Below are 17,236 nucleotides of genomic sequence, written 5' to 3'. Positions count from 1 at the left end.
TTTCCTCTATCCCTTTAATCTTACTTTTCACTTAAAATTATGAAAATAGTAAAGTGGGTCTATTAGACCAAAAAATTAAAAGAATGTAATTCTCTCCTTTTTGGATTATTTTGTGTTCCTGAATCCTTATTACTACTAGGGCTTATATATTTGCTTCCCCAAATTAGCCCAATTACACTGTTAATGAATTTGTATTTGGGTCCCAAATATAACAAATATTGCAAGACTGTGATCTAGAGATAGCAAAGAAGGCAGTAGCACTAGAATATAGAAATAAAGTCAACAGAAGTTTTATTATGATAGTTAGAAATAGTGAATAAGATGTCCCTAGATGTACCAATTCTATCAGTTGCAGAATAACATATCATAGACCAAGAGATATGACAATCTAATTATTGCTTTATATCCAGTGATCCTACCGCTCATCTTAATAAATAGCTGCAAAGTAATAGTCAAAGTAACTGTGAAGGGGAGAACAGAAACCACATTTCAGACTTCACAATGGCAGTAATTTATGCCACTTGTACATACCTGGCATGGGATAGGACCTTAAGTTACTGTCACTTCAGTGGGTTTAGTTTTTTTCTACCATTGTTTTATTCTGCGTCACATTGCATCTATTTTCATGTTAATTCTGGAGCAAAACTAATCTTTCTGCCACATCACCTTGTTTTTTTGTCACACTCCTTTTCTGGCCACATCTTCCCTAGAGCACTCTTGATGGAAGCATTTGTAATACAATCAACCAACAATGTAAACTTGTTCTTTGGTCTAATTTGACACTGACTTGCAAAACGGAAGGAAAATCCTATTTTGAAGGGCAGAATTTAAAACCTGAACAATGCAGGTACATCTAAATCACTGAAAGAACAATGTGTCAAAGATACCCTGATACAAAACACTAGATTTAATTTAGTAATACTGTTTTATGTTTTAGTTAATCAGTATTGTAGAAATATAACAGAAAAAGGATTCCTTTATCATAGTGAACTATGGTAGACTATAGGATATAACTCTTGTGAAGCTTTAAAAATTAAGTTTGAAATGGAATTGTATGATCATGAAGCCATGTCCTTCATCTAACATGGACAAAAATGTCTCAGACAGCTCCTGAGATACTTCTTTTAAAAAGCTAGTAGAACATACCATCATTTGCCCTTTTTTCTTCATCTCTTCCTCTATATCCTGCCGCCAAGAACAGCCCTGGAGCTCCTGACACCATCTTGGATCATGACAATGAAGGGTACACCTTAGGAATGATGGAGTAGTGACCTAGAAAGAGTTTGGGTCTCTGAGGACCAGGTTTGGACTTTCTATTAGGGGGTCTCTATATGAAAGAGAAAAAAGCTTCTATTGAAGTCACTCCTGTTGGGGATCTTTTTTATCATCATCAAACTCAATGTTATTAGAAACAAGCACATAGTAAAAATAATGACAGCAAACATTAATTGACCTCTTTGTCAATACTGTGCTGACCACTTTATTTCCATTATCATCATTAATCTTCACAACAACACACACAGTCAGGTGCTATCACTATGCAGAGGGAAAAAGTAGAGCTTGGAGAAGTTAACTTGCACCTGACTCCAGGATCCGTGCTCAAAAAACAACAATCAGGCCTCCCCTGGTGGCGCAGGCGGTAGAGCGCAGCCCTGTGAAGCTGTCCACAGCCTCTGCAGTGTCGGTTCGATCCTAGTCAGCTGGTGAGGATACCACATGGCGCGGCAGACCTCTTCTGTCGCGCCCGCTGCTCCCCTCAGCAGTGTATTTCGTCAGTCAGCTTGTTCTGTTCCCTTCTCTATCTCTGGTGAATCCTCTCACCCTCCCACGCATCTGGCCTGTACCCCAGTTCTTGTATAAATAAATAAATAAATCTTAAAAAAAAAACAAAACCCTGGTGAGAAATATCTTTGTGACTTGAACTCGTGGTTTCTCTATACCATACATCTATGTAATTTTAAGTACTATTTCAAACCTTCCCTACTTTCAAACACCCTACCCATTATTTTTAACACAAATACTAGAACTTCTTATAGTACTCTGTTATCCAAGGTTAAGGAAGGGAGGGATGACATTTATTCTGATAGAGAATATATATTATTGGCATGTGCTTTGTAGCACAAGAAATAATTTCATTTTCCTTACTGCTGCACAAGGGGGAAAAAGAAGTAAAAGATAGATACAACATCTGGAAGACTGATTTAGCAAGAAGAGATATGGTCAGAGAACAATCTGCAACCTATACTGTTTCATTGCAATTTTCTTAAATATTTATAGTAGTTTATAGGTCAACAGTTATATAAAAGAAAAAATAAGCTTTAAAATGCAGAAAGAAGAGTGCTTGCCAAAGAAGTTAAATAGAACTAGCTTTGGTGGACTAGATTAGGATAACTTTTTTAATGAACTCATTATAGTTTCTATCCTGTAAAAAATTTTCTTTTATTCTCTCCCTAGAATATTTGATAAAAAGCTGACAGATTTTTGGGTTTCAACCAATGGTATTCTGTTCTTCATACAACATTTCAGTAAATATTCACTGGGTCCCTATAAGTGCTGGGCATGATATGCTCAAAAGTGAGTATAAAGATAAAGAAGACGTTGTCCTTGCCCTACTGTTACGGGGTAGACAGATGAGGAGAATGCAGTGAGATGCAGGGGCCAGAGAGGGCAGATGTGCTGCAGAGAAGGCAGAAATGGCAGGCAGAGGCCAGAACAAGACAGGCTAGTCTCACTGGCTGAGAGGTTTGGACATCACCAATGGCATTAAGAGCCACTGAAAATATTAGGCTTCGGGGTAACATCAGTTTTGTTTTAAAAATCTAATTCTACACAAGAGCATGAAAGATGGACTAAGTGAGATAAATATGGAGGAAACTAAACTACAATAATCCAAGCAAAAAAATAAAATGTCAAAGGACCAAACCAAGGCAGGGGAGTGGATTAAAAAAGGGCTGGATGTAAAGACATCTCATAGAGAATATCAATAGGCTTAGTTGAAGAGATGAGAGAGGAAAGGAAAGAATCTGTGAAGATTTTAGGTTTACAGATTGTTGGAGTATGTTTGATATTTTAGATGTAGCTGAGTTGAAGAATATATTTATAAGCTTTGGCTGATTAGTTTTTCTTTGGCTCTTCCTCTTAGTAGTGGACAAATCATATTGACTTATTAACATTCACCTTCCTTCTCTTTAAACTGAAGATAATCTTTCTTAAGACTTTCAAATAAGGCGAGGCAGAACCTCTCCTGTCTCACCCGCTGCTCCCCCTCAGCAGTGTGTTTCAGTCAATCTGCCTGTTCTGTTCCCTACTCTGTCTCTGGTGGATCCTCTTAACCCCCTGCATCTCTGGCCTGTACCCCAGCTCTTGTATGCATAAATATATAAATCTTTAAATAAAAAGACTTTCAAATAAGACTTAACTAAGGTAATGTAAGAAAAGACCAAGCAAAACAAGAACTGGAACAAAATAAGACCTATGTCAGTTAGGATTCAAATTAAGGGAGCAGAAACCACACAAAGTACATCAAGTACATAAGTTATTTAGTGCAAGGAATTAGAGGTCTACAAATCACTGAAAAGACTAGAGGAATGAATGTTATGGCTACTTGGTTTTTATATACAACATTGCAACTATAATCTGGAGATTATGAAATTGGCTTTGCTACCTCTCAAGAAACAGCTGTCAATGTCACAGGTGCTGCGCTGTCCACAACTAACAATTGTCAGCAAATTGTGAAGCCAACTCATCGCAGAAGTCATGTCTGTCAAGGACCATGTCAGCCACCACTGCTGCTGGAGAAAATGACTTTGCCTCCCTAATGTAGGCAGATAATTCTCTATGTTTTTCATCAACTTTTTTTCATATTTCTCTTTCTTCTTTCACTTAGGTCTCTCTTCATTCCCACCTTTGAGGTCACCGATTCAATCTTCTGTTTGTTCTTGTCTGCTTCCATAACTTTCGGGATGGGGGTCTGCTTGCCCTTCTCCTCTTTTGATCTTTTATTTTCTGAATCTCTGTTATGTTGTTATTTAAAGCTTCATTTGTTTTTTCTGAGTTTTCATGGATCTCTTTGACAAGCTTTCCTGCATTTTTCATTTCTTTGAATTTCTTAATCATGTTAATTTTAAAATCTGTATCTTGATAGGAAGAAAAAATCTTCCATATCTTTATAGTTAGATCTGGAAAGAGATTCTCTCCTTGCGATGTAATACTTTGAGTGTTCAATGTGCCCTGTGTTGTACTGTTGTCTGCCCATTTTGCTGCTTTAAATTTCCCTGTTTTGAAGTTATTTGTATCAGTATCTTAGAGATTTGCAGTACTTACACTTTTCTGGTAGATGACACTGTAGTTTGTTTTTTGGTCTTTGGGAGGTTTTTATTTTTAATTTTTTTTTTTAGCTTTTCCAAGCTCTATATAATTTTAGATATTTAGCCTTTTGGGCTTTCATGTCTGGAGATCTGATCTTGCAGCTTTGGAGTCAAGATGTGGGGGAAGGTCCTGTCACTGGCGGAATTAGGATGGGGGTCTGCTTGCCCTTGTGACATCACTAATATCCCTCCTCTCTGGGGTTCCAGTTCCAAGTCTCAGCAATCTGCATGCTGACTGTGTTTCACAAGGTCAGTTTTAGTCCTGAGATGTTGGGGAGGGGAAACGCAGCCCAGCACACTGTTCTTTTCAGTGGATCCATCTTACTGGGAGCACCTTAGCTCTTCTGCATGTATCTCCTTTCAGTGAAGGATGTGTGCCTTTCTAACGTTCAGCTTTCCCCTGCCCAAGGTTTGTATGGCAGCCACCAGGCATTTCTCGACCTCGACCTCTTATTTTATGAAGCATGAATCTCCTCAAGGTCCCTTCTGTTGTGGTCTATGCTGGTCTACTGTGTTCAAGAGGTGTTTCATCTTCACTCCAAGCCATGGGACTCTTCAGATTTAGTCCTTTTCTAGTGACACTCAAATTATCTTCCTGGAAGCAAGCAAGGAAATTCCTTTTATGCCATCTTGATCCAGTCTTCATCTCGTATGTTTTATTGGAATTCAGTGAGGCTTATTTGTTCACATCTGATCTATGGCTGACGAGTTGTCACAGAAACTGTATAGCATACAACCTAAAGTTAAAAATAGCCACTATTGGCCATTTACAAAATAAGCTTGACCACATCTGTATTACATTAATGTTCTTCAATTTGCACAGATTTACCCAAATTACCCTAGTGAAATTCTGAAAGATTGTTTCTTTTAGGAATCAGAAACTTTTTTTCCTCTCTCCCTTTTATCCTCTTCCAATCAATACCACTGACTGCTGATCAGGACCAGAAGAAAGGCCATATAATATTTTAAGGTGTTAATTTAAATTGTTGTACTTCTATTTATTTATTCTATTTATTCCTTCTTTTTTATTCCTTCTTTTTTGAACTTTATTTTTCCTCTTAGATTTATGATTTATTAGAGTACAGTTGGAAATTAAAAATGTGTATAGGTGCTTACATATAGTGTATAATATAAGCAATTTTCAGTTTGATATAGTCCTAACTTGTCTATTTTCTATTTTACCTGTATTTCCTGTGCTCTGGTATCATCTCCAAAAATATCATTGCCAACACAAATGTCAAGAAGCCTTGTCACTATGTTTTATTCTAGGAGTTTTGTAGTTTCAGGTATTACATTTAAGTGATTAATTCATTTTGAGTGAATTTTTACAATGATGTAAGATCAGAACCCAGTTTCATTATTTTGAGTATGGATATTCAGTTTTCAGTACCATTTTTAAAAAGGCTATTCTTTCTCACATATTTGTACTTGGCACCCTTATCAAAGATTAGATAAATGTATATTCATGGATTTATTTCTGGAATTTCTATTGTGTTCCATTGGTCTTTGTGTCTGCTTTTATGCCTGTACCATACTCCCTTTGCCAGCAATTCTTTCAGTCCTTGACTTGTATACACATTAATCTCTTCCTTCACCTTCACATGACCTTCTCCCTCTGTCTTTCTCTGTGTCTCCTCTTATACAGACACCACACATATTGAATTAAAGGCCTATCCTACTCCAATATGATCTCACCTTAACTTAAAAATAAATTAAATCTTCAAGAAAACATATTTCCAAATAAAGTCACATTTTCAGGTACTAGGAAGTTGAACTTTAAAACTCTTTTTGACAAATGCAATGTAACCTATATACTCATAAATTTAAAAATGGTTCTAAAAAGAAAAACTGTGCTAGAAGAATATGAGCAAAGAAATCAATAAATGTGAATAAAACAAACCAAAAAATGTTGCACAGAATGATAAAGAAATATTTAAACAAAATGTTAAAAATAAAAATAAATTTAAAATAAGAAAAATTTATATATATGGTAGTAATTAAAGCTCAAGTCATCTAAGATAATCAGAAGAGTAGGGCTACTGTAATTTTTAGACCTTCAGTCAAATATGCAATTGAAAATTTTAGTAGTTAGTTCTGAGAGAAAAAAAATTGAAAATATACTTTCCAAATAGTATTGGAGAAAATTTTTCTATTAAACAACTAATTTATAATGAATTCAAGAAAGAAAAAAAAAAAACAAGTAACATTAAACACATATGCATGCACAAAATGACAGAAATAATTCCAAATGTATCAGTGATCATGTTAAATGTAAGTGCACTGAACTCTCCAATTGAAAGGCAAAGACTGCCCAGTAGATAAGAGGTGTTAAAAGAGAATTTCCTAAAACATAGGGTAGATAAATCTCTGATTGTTTTAACCCAGTCTTGATATAGATATGTTAGAATCAGGGAAAAAACTTTTTAAGGCAAAATTATTAGAGATTTAAAAAAAGATACTATAAAATGATAAAAAGTCAAAATTCACCAAATGATAGTGAATTCTCAATTTTTATGTATCTAACAGTGAGGTCTCATACAATCAAAAGCTGAAATTATTGGAGGAACAATAAGGAGCAAACTCTGAGCCTATGAATGATATTGCACCTCCATCACATTTTAATAGACTCCACCCATCTCCATGCTCAAGAGATCTCAGGTGCCTGGGATTACAACTCCCAGTATGTCATGAATCTAATTTCTTGAACCAGGATCCACAGGGAACTAGGGGTGGAGTTAAGCAGTCATGCTTGGTATATAATTTAACACATGTGATCTCAGCTCTCTTGTTTTTTCTGACTTTTGACTTGCACCCTGGTGTCTCAGCTCAGACAGCATTACTGTTGACCAATTAATCTTCTCCATTTTTCTGTTCTCTTTTTGCTCATTCCCCTTATAAATAAAACCTTTTTGACAATTTTTCTCTGCATGCCTGCTTTTGAGTCTTGTCCTGAGTTCCTAAGAACACACAAGTCACCTTGTTTCCCTCTGGGGCTGCACTGAACAAAATAATGCACCATTATAATAGAGAATTTTAAAAATCCTCTCTCAAAAATTGATCAAGGCCAAAACAGAAATTGTAAGTATAGAAATTTTTGTTTGAAAATACAATTTGCCAGTTTGATCTCATGGATCCCAGCAATTAAAAATACATTTTTAAGTATCTATGAAATATTTTCAAAAGTTGGCCAGTTATTAGGTCACAAAGCAACTCTCAGAACATCAAAAGAATTAATATAAATACATTTTGAAGTTGTAGAAGATAGAATTTTTTGGATGGATTAATGCTGCACCTCCCCCTGCAGTGACCTTTAGGGCTAATGGCTTTCGCCAAGGTCCCTAGGTCCGGCTGGGCAAGGAACCAGCGCAGGGGGAGAACAGCAAAACTCCCTAAAGCAGGGGAGTACATCAATGTTCCCTGAAGACATGGATAAGACAGAAGCCTATCAAAGGATTACGACCACCAGGAGCTAAAACCTTATCTCATCTTTCTAGAACTACAAACTTTATCCCTTCATTGTCTTTCTAAAACTTCCTTCTTTCTTCCATAAAGGTCATTTGTTGTTAATTAAAAAATCATATGAAATCCTTAACACAAGGCTGACTCAAATGAAACGTTACTAAACCCTGTAATAATTAAAATATAGTTTAAGTGAAAAAGTAGCTAGTAAAACAAAAAATGCGATCATATAGCTTAAAAACAAAACTAAGGGATTATCTACTTAAGAAAGAGGATAGGTCCAGATGTAAACCACTCAGCAATAAGCTAAATCCATTCACTGCTCCTGTATATATACTGGCAACTAACTCAAAATCGCACTCAGATTTACACTCTCTCTTGAAGTGTGTCTGTTTGTCATTTCTTCAGCCGAATCCCTGACCACCCTGCGCAGTCTCTCAACCCTGAGACGGCCTCATCGTTCACTGCTGTGCTGGTCCGCGGCAGATTAATGTAAGTAATAAGAAAAAGAGTTATCAAGGATAACTGCTCAATTATAATTTAAGAACTCAGTAGATGGTCATTCCATTAGCTAAGACTGTGAATGCAAGACAAAATAAAGATATGAGGGTAAGGGGGGAGCCTAGAAATCCATAGTTCTATGTTGACTATGTTACAGATACTAGATATAAAGTGAAGATGCCAATTAGGACCTTCTGAGGAAAAATAAAGTTAACATACAGATTAGAGAATCATTAGCATAAAATATGGTATTTTACTCATGAGACACCTAAAAGAGGTATCTATTGAGTAAGAAAGTAATAATAAATAAAGAGGAACTATAAGATAAAGAGAACTGCAAATTTAGAGATCTAGATGAGATTAAAAAGGCAAAGGAAATTAAGGAGTAATCAGTGAAATCTGAGATAAACTAGGAGAGTATAGAACCATGGGCATCAAACTGAGATAAGCTCTTCTAGTAGGAAGAGTGATTATTCAGTCCATTGGATAAGAACAAAGAAGTGGTCATTGTTTTGAGCACTATGGAAACCATTTGAACTTGGCATTATGGAAATCATTGAACTAATTCTCCATGGTGTGGTGTGAAGGAATTCTATTTGGAGTGGATTAGTTGGAGAATATAAAGAAAGGAAGTAAAATATTAACTACAGAAAACTCTCTTCAGAAGTTTAAGTATGAAGGAGAGTAGAGAGATGGGGAGAATAAAATAAGGGACAGAAGGTAAGAGTTTTTATTTTTAGGCAGGACATATGAGAGGAGGTTATTATGGAATGGTGTTATACAAAAGGATAGTGATGATGTGACAGGTGAGAGAGATAACTGCAAGGGCAATGTCCTCAAAAATTTGAGAGAGGAGGGAACCCAGAGCATAAGAAGTGCTGTACTTATACCCAGTAACAAGAAGGGAGACATTGCAAGGGTACAGATGAAGACGAGGATGTTCTTATTTCAGTCATTTTCTCAAGGAAGTATAACCACCATTTAAGAAGTGAAGGAAGTGGTATAGGAGTACTGAGGGAAGAAAAGACATGTAAAATAATTGTTTAGAAGTGAAAATTTGAATGTGCCAGAGTAGTAGGATTGCTAGGTAATGAGGTGTGTCTTTTTGAATATTGTAATCATGGATTGAATGTGAAAACAATCAGCATGGTGAATGTGAAACCAAGCAGCAATATTAAGCTGCTTGAGTGCAGGGAGAGAATCAGTTGAGCTCAATCAGAGTTGGACTTATGCCTAATGAGCACAATGATAGGGGAGAGGGACATATGACTTAAAGGTGGCTGGAAGGTTCTGATTTCAGTATCACATGACCTACGGCTTTGTTTGCATATGCCCTAAAAATAGTTTTGAAAAACTAGATACACTCCACTCATTGTTTAAGGTAATATCTAATTTTCTCATTATAAGTTAAAATGTGATAAGACTTTTTGACATAATACGGTTTGATATGTCATTTTAAAAAACTGTCTTAGTTCATTGAGGGATCCATAACACAATAAAATGGACTTAGTGACTTATAAATAGCAGAAAATTATTTCATACACTTATGAAAGTTAGGAAGTCCAAGTTCAAGGCACTAGGAGACTGGACCTCTGATGAGATCCCACTTCCTGGTTCATACTTTGCATCTTCCCACTGTGTCCTCATGTTGGAGAGGAGAGAGCAATCTTGGGCTCAAGACCAAATCACCTCACAAGATCCTACCTCCAGATGCCATTTAATTGGGAATTAGGTTTCAGCTTATGAATTTTGAGAGGACACAAATATTCAGTCTATAGCAATAACCAATGCACTTTAACACTATATCAATCTGGTATCCACCATTACCTATTAAAGAATGTACTTATATGTGCTGCTCAAATTGAAATTTTATCTTGTTTTTCTATTTGAATTTATACTTCCAGCCCATTTACTCTCCTTAACGACTGAATTTTATAATATATTTTTGTGCTCACAAGTTTTTATTTATCACCTTCACACATTTCTCTGCAACAAACATATGGATATAAAGTGAAATTTAATATAATTTTTATATTTTGTGCAATCATAAGGTTCTAAGTACTAAAACTTCTAGATTAGTTACTATTATAATTATTATATACATTGATTAAAATAATTTCTATATATTAAAACTTTTTTCAGAACATATATTTAAGTTTGACAAATAGCTATTAAATATAACAAGTAACATTTTATTAAAACTGTAAATTAAGACATTTTTTCTTAATGAATTACTTCATTCATACATGAATGTTAATTTCTTGACTAAGTTATAGAAAACAAAGGCCATCAATTATTTCTTCATTTTTCACTATTATACCTATGTGCTAAGAAACCTTTTGCTCACAACTAAGTAGATAGAAAATGGAAAACGTCTATATGGAAAACTTCTATAGCAATGTCATTCAATTGCTTGAACTAATTGTTTCAACTTCTGAGTTGAAAGCCAAAAAGTATCATATGAAGATAGGAAATAGGTAAATAGTATATCAACTGATAACTCATTTTACTAAAAGCAAAGAAGAGGAACACTTTTAACTTGCAAAAGGATTTGTTACTGGATTATTAGAATCACTTGGCTTCTCAATTTCTAAGAACTATACCAAAAATGCTTTACTGAGATTTATCTGAAAGTAAATAATACTTGCTATTCTTTCACTTTAAGGCATATTGTTTAATTCAATGTACTCAGGAAGAAATCCACAAAAGTGAATATTATTGATTTCATTACACTTTTGTCGATATAGTGTGTGATGAAATGCTATTTAATCATGTTTCTTAAATCAAGCTTCTTATGTTGAGGTAATTGTAGATTCACATTCAGTTTTAAAGAAAACCCAGAGAGAGAGCCCCTAAACCTTTCATTGGATTTCCCTCCTTTAATAACAAGAGTTTCTAATATATTTTCATCAGTACTTTTAAGGCATAGATTTAGCTCATGCAATATCATGAAAAGCCTTGCATGCAATCCAACTGATAAAGTCAATAATCAATGTTAGGTCAACCAGCAAAATTAGACCCAATTGCTTAGAGGTTGGTTCATTTTTAAATTGTTTTACATATATATATATTTTGAAGATTTATTAATATGCTGAGAAAAAAAATCAGAGTATTATTTTGTCAACCAGATCACTTGTTTCTGCAGATAAGATTAAAATAAATTACATGGAATCAATTGAATTATTTCATCATTTCCAGTCAGTTATAATAAAAACAAGACAATAATAACATATTGTAATATACATATTACAAAATACATATTTTGTAATAATGCAATTAAATGACTAGCTAAAACAGTTTTTTATGACATGAGGAATATGACAACTGCAGCGGCAGGAAGGCATAGTGCAGGATTTCTATGATCCTGTGCAGACGGATTCACGGAGGAGTCCTGGAACCCTCTGTGGCTTTTGCAGGACTTCATTGGGATTTACCAGGTACATGGCAGGCAGGGGTGTCAGGAGGCTGGCAGGCCTCCCAGCCCCTGGTGAATCTTCACTCTTTCTGGGCTCTCTGGCGTCCTCTCATGGCCTCTGCTTCTCTGCTGGTGCTGTTCTTGTTCTGGTGTTCTCTCCCGCTCTGCTGGCATCCCCAAGACCCCGCCCTTATAAACACAGTCTCTCAGCCCGGGTGTACCCACCTACATATGCCCACACTCTATTCCAGGCACCCGCTATCAGGCATGCATTCAGAACCACAGGGATCCATCATCAATGCTGTTGACGTGAGGGCAGAAATGCCTGACAAACATTTACCCTACGCTAGTTTGGTAAGTGAATGTATGTGCAAGCATCTAGCTTTGTGTAAGGGCAGGACAGGACATGGGGCAGGTTTTCTAATATCCAGCAGACCGGGCGAAGGAGGACTCAGAATCCTCAGTGGTTTTTTGCAGGTCTTTTATTGGGATTTACCCGGTACACAGCAGGCAGGGCTGCTGGGGGGCCGGGAGGCTGGCAGTCCTCCAGCCCCCAGCAAATCCTCACTCTATCTGGGCTCTCCGGTGATCTCTGCTTCTGCTTCTCTTTCGGCTTCTGCTGGCATCCCCGTGACACCACCCTTAAAAGCCCAGTCTCAGCCCAGGTGAATCCCATCTGCCTATGCCCACACCCTACTCCAGGTGCCCGCCATCAGGCATGCATTCAGGACAAGGATCCATCATCTATCCTGATGGCGGGAGGGCAGAAAAACCTGACATTTTTCCTTACCCTACACTTTGTTTTCATCCTTTTGGAATGTTTAAAGAAGAATTAATACAAAATCAGATATTACTTCATTAATTTTGTTAGATATGGTGGTCTTCAATATAATTTCAAACTTTTCCCAGAATGTATTAAAGGGAAAAATATATACTAAAACCTGACCAGTCCTACAGGCAATTTATAGTATTTTGTTTTGTTGTTGTTGTTGTTATTAGGAAGTAAAAATTATTAAACAGTTTATAAGGTGAAATCATATTAATATTAACTTAAATTAGAAGTATTTATTATTCTTTTTACTAATAAATAAATGATATTTAATTTGGAAAAGCATATTTTTTAGTTATTTTAATTACATCAGTTGCATGACCTAATTCTCTTACTTTCTATTCTATTTCCGTTACTTTCTATTAATCCAGAGTCTTGAAAAAACCTTTGTACTGATATTTCCTTTTTTTTTTTAAAGATTTATTTATTTATTTATACAAGCACTGGGTACAGTCAGAAGTGCGGGAGGGTGATAGAATTCACCAGAGCCAGAGTGGGGAAGAGAAACAGGCAGAACGACAAAATACACTGCTGAGGGGAGTAGCGGGCGGCAGGAGAGGTCTGCGCGCCATGTGGGACCCTCACCGGTTGCCAGGGATCAAACTGGCGTTGCAGAAACTGCAGGCAGCTTCACAGACCAGCGCTCAACTGCTGTGCCACCGGGGGAGGCCCTGTGATATTTCTAAGTATCAATACCATGAATCTGTTTTACTTAAGTTGGTCAAAGTTCTTTTCACTTCAGCTAATAAGCAATCTTAGAGTAAAGGGAAAAGATTAACCTCACAGTGGAGAAACCTGACAAACATTCTCCCAGCAAGGTGAACAACATTAGCATTGACAGTGGTAAATCATGTTGACTATGCATCAATATGATATCTTGGATCCTGGATCTTGGATAGGAGGTGATAAAAGTATACTTCACTGCTACACTCTTCTTCCCCTAAATCTATAATTCCATTCTACTCATGAGAAAAATATCAGACAAAACTCAACTGAGAGGCATTCTATAAAATACCCCCACTAGTCAACTCAAAATTTTCAAGGTCATCATAACCAAGAAAGTTGGAGAAACTGATAGCTAAAAGAAGGCGAAGGAGACATGATGACTAAATATAACATTGGACCCTGGAACAGAAAAATAATATTGGGTAAAAGCTAAGAAAACCTGAATAAAATATGGGCTTAATGATATAATATCGTCATTGGCTTACTGGTTGTGAAAAATATACCATAATAATGTAAGATGTTAATGGTAGGGGCAATATGAGATAATAGGGGTATATTAGAACTCTGTAATATCTTTACAAATTAAAATTTTTAATTCTTAAAAAAGCACTAGGGACAGGAAATTTGAATAGCTTGGGTAAAAAATTTAAATGGATTTTTAAATCTTGGTTTTCATTTTCTGCATTTTTTCCCTTTGCTTTCCTCTTGTGGGATTCTCCCTCCAGAGTGACTACAAATCAGAGGCAAACTCACTGACCAAAATTGTTTTTAACCCCACTACACTACACCATGCTATCCAATATCTGAATTCAGAACATGACATGTGGCAAATATACTGTTCATAAGACCATGTTTCCCCTTAAATGAAATACACAGATGACATGAATACCTGAAAAATCTTAAGGGTTTTAATTATTTCAAAATCAGTATTATTTTTTGTCTTTTTTTTTTTTCATAGAACTGGGGATAGGCAGTGGTGAGATGATTCACCAGAGACACTGAGGGACACAAGAAGCAGATCTACTGAAATTCACTGCTAAAGGGGAAGTAGTGGGCGAGACAGGAGAGGTCTGCTGTACCATAGGTGGGTTAGCTCCTTGGCTAGGTATCAAACTCCAGCCATTGAGGTGATAGTGCTAATACTTAACCCCAAGGAGTTAAAGCCACCAGGGAGATCCAAAACCAAAAATTGATATTTTGATTTGTTATTCTATTTGGCAGCTCAAGACTTTACAGTCCAATGGGATACACCTCAGGAAAATTTGGGATCAGTGAGGGTTTTGGCTTCTCATACATGCTTGGAAAATACATGCCTGTGAGTTCTCAGGCAGCTCAATTTAAGACAAGCAATCATTAAAAAGGTCAAAGGTTTCCTTAAGACTATCTTTACACAAGTCCTTCCTTGGAATGTCTTCCTGTATGTAATGGGCACCTAGTGTGAAAACCACTGGAGTGATGAATGTTGGAATCTCAGAGGGGTAGGAGGGAAATGAGGACAAGAAGGGAATGATCCATTGTGAAGCAGAGTTTAGAGAGTTTGATGAAATTTAAATGGAAGTTCCTGGAAAAAGAAAGTAGGAAAAGAAAGAATGAGAGCAAAAAAGATAGGAAACAAAATTTGTTTTAAGAGAGAGAAAGCAAGAGAAAAGACAAGTTTGCATGCTATTTGGAAGAATGGGAAAGCATCAGAACCAAGCAGCATCTTCAAGAAGGTCTCTGAAAACCTTTTTTTTAAAGATTTATTTATTTATTTATACAAGCACTGGGTACAGTCAGAAGCGCGGGAGGGTGAGAGAATTCACCAGAGCCAGAGCGGACAGCAGAACAGGCAGACTGACAAAATATACTGCTGAGGGAGCAGTGGGTAGCAGGAGAGGTCTGCATGCCATGTGGGACCCTCACCCAGCAGCCAGGGATCAGGATCGAACCAGCGCTGCAGAGGCTGCGGGCAGCTTTGCAACCCAGCGCTCAACCGCTGCGCCACCAGGGAAGCCCTTTGAAAACCTTTCTAAAAGGTTTCTCAGACATCTTCATGAAGGCCAAGTCTACTCCTGCTCAATCCTAATCATGTCCATGTACAAGTTCCTGGCTCTTGGGAGGTGCTCGATAAATATGTGTTCACTGCTTGAACGTAGTATAGACTGCAAGGCACTATTCAGAGGATTTTCTCTATCTCTCTGCCTTGCATATCAAGGCAAGAAGTGAAAACAGGGCCTCCCCTGGTGGCACAGGAGGTTGAGCGTAGCACTGTAAAGCTGTCCACAGGCTCTGCAGCGGAGGTTTGATCCCAGTCGGCCAGCAAAAATCCCACGTGGCATGGCAGACCTCTCCTATCTTGCCCGCTGCTCCCCTCAGCAGTGTATTTCAGTCAGTCTGCCTGTCTGTTCCCCGCTCTGTCTCTGGTGAATCCTCTCACCCTCCCGCACATAGGGCCTATAACCCAGTTCTTGTATGCATGAATAAATATTGAAAAAAATAAAAGTGAAAACATGGTTACTACTGGCTTTGTTTTTATTGTAGCATTTCCCAAAACATTTCAATCACATGTACTTTATATGGAAATATCTCATTTAACTTTTCTAAAAGACATTTTAACATATGAAAATTAAAAAAAAAAAAAAATCCACTCTGCAATTGTAACCCTACTGGGTCTGAGTTCCTCCTTCTCCTTCCCCTGCAGGGTTCGTGAAAGTCCATGCCTCCTTAGTCTGCACCTTGTTCATATGTGCTGTATTGAAAGAATTAAGATCTAATTGTGCTTTCTTCTTTTCTTGACTTTAGAACACATTTGCTCAAGATGCATATTTTCCCCAGCTACTGATTGCTGATTCTTTTACACCAGAAAGTCTGGGGAGGCGGTGTCTGCACACCAACACGCCACTTAACTGTCAATCCCATTTACACACAACTTTCTGATGAGGATCCCTTTGAGTAAAGTCTTAAATAAGGCAAAAATACCAGATATATTTGGCTCAGAACCTTTTTCTTACAGGTAGTCAACTCTAGAATTGTTAAATTATTCATTATGCTACTGGAATAATTATTCATTATTCTATTATTGTTTTGCCATAAAGTAAATATATTTTAGTTCATGCTGAAGACTCCTCCCTAAATAGATTTTCCCAATAGTACCTGAGGATTACATTGAGAAATAGATAGCAAAGCTAATGCCAAGCACTGGGAATTCCTAGTGCTATACATTAGAGTGAAGATTCAGCCTAAATATTTCAAACTCCTTCACCCACCCCTTCTCCATGTTCCCCCTAACTCGCCTTCCCAATTTCTAGCTAATTCCTTCAAAGTTTGTTTTTCTATCCTAATACCCCAAGTTGCCCTTTTGCTGTTATGAAATTGTAAACCATGTCAAGGAAAACCTATCTTTGAGAAGTACCTAAGTGGCACATTATAAACTGCAAAGCTCCCATAGAGCAATTTAAAATGATGAATATACTTTTCAAACTTGCACATGGACTTCAGCCAGTCACAAGACAGAGATGTGGAGGATGCATTAAACTCCCCATCTGCTCTTCACATTGCTCATCATTGATTTATAACCCACAGTAAGTCATTTGACCACACAAACAGGGCTGACGAGCAAATGCAGCACTGAACAACTTAGGTAGGTGCCCTATGAAAAGATATGTCTGTGGCATTAACATTTTTCTCCTACCTGCACCCTGATGTGACTCACTGCTATTCCAAGAACAGTTCTGCCCACAATTCTCAGTAAGAAGAAAATAAAACTCTGAGGTATATTTTAGACTTTGAGAAAATAAATAAAGCTCTTAGGGATAACTTTAGACTTGAAAAAGAAACTCTGATGCATCTTCTCTACCTTCAAATACAGCAGCATATGTAAATCCATTACTCCCTGGGTCATTTGTCATTAAAAGAGTCACTTTTCCCCCTAGATTGTGTACAGTCACTGGCAAAGTGAGA

General features: G+C 36.9%; 1 long non-coding RNA gene across 1 annotated transcript; it reads left to right on the top strand.

The window, feature by feature from the left end:
* Positions 1 to 4,736: 4,736 nt before the first annotated feature.
* Positions 4,737 to 16,252, top strand: LOC129145226 (uncharacterized). Its single transcript, XR_008550455.1, has 3 exons — positions 4,737 to 4,776; positions 8,235 to 8,318; positions 16,079 to 16,252. It is a non-coding gene; the product is annotated as an uncharacterized LOC129145226 (long non-coding RNA).
* Positions 16,253 to 17,236: the final 984 nt, after the last annotated feature.

The sequence above is a fragment of the Talpa occidentalis genome, unplaced genomic scaffold (assembly GCF_014898055.3).
Source record: "Talpa occidentalis isolate TD23 unplaced genomic scaffold, MPIMG_talOcc4v2.1 talOcc4.919, whole genome shotgun sequence".
NCBI classification, from domain to species: Eukaryota; Metazoa; Chordata; class Mammalia; order Eulipotyphla; family Talpidae; genus Talpa; species Talpa occidentalis.
The sequence above is the reverse complement of the archived record's forward strand: the minus strand, read 5'-3'. Positions and strand labels throughout refer to the sequence as shown.